This window comes from Penaeus monodon, chromosome 25 (assembly GCF_015228065.2).
Source record: "Penaeus monodon isolate SGIC_2016 chromosome 25, NSTDA_Pmon_1, whole genome shotgun sequence".
In the NCBI taxonomy this organism is placed as follows: Eukaryota; Metazoa; Arthropoda; class Malacostraca; order Decapoda; family Penaeidae; genus Penaeus; species Penaeus monodon.
Genome location: NC_051410.1, coordinates 39,016,148 through 39,016,702, shown reverse-complemented (window position 1 = coordinate 39,016,702; position 555 = coordinate 39,016,148).

The window sequence follows — 555 nt, the reverse complement described above, 5'->3', positions numbered from 1 at the left end:
AAAACAAGAAAGGGACTGTACAATTTAAAGGAAGATCCTATTGTTCCAACTTATTTAGAATCAATTTTTTTTTGGAATAATTGAATAATCTTGAAAGATTAATCTTTTAGAAGAAACTTAACGATGTATTTTTTCCAAAAAAAACGTAGAGAAAAATGACTCTTAATTCTTTCGTATACCTAGTGGGATTTTTTATGGCCGCTTTTTTTGCTGTAAGTACAAAATGGTGAACAACCATTTTTTTAATATTAGGTTATGTTTTGATTAGGCCATTTCTATTTTATGAAATATTTTTAATATAGATACACACCAGTATTTTCCATGAAAAACTCATATGCATTTAACTTTGGTCTGTTTTATAGTCTAATCAAAAGTGAAAGTATCCAAATTAAAAACATATGAAAAGGGAAAAAACAATTTGTAGATTTTAGAAAAGGAGAGAAATTTGATTTCCCACAATAAAGGATCAACCAACTAAAGTCCTTATCTGTGTTTGGCCAGCAACAAAGGAAGCTAAAGTTTTGTATTAATGTCATGTAACCCAAAAAATTTTTT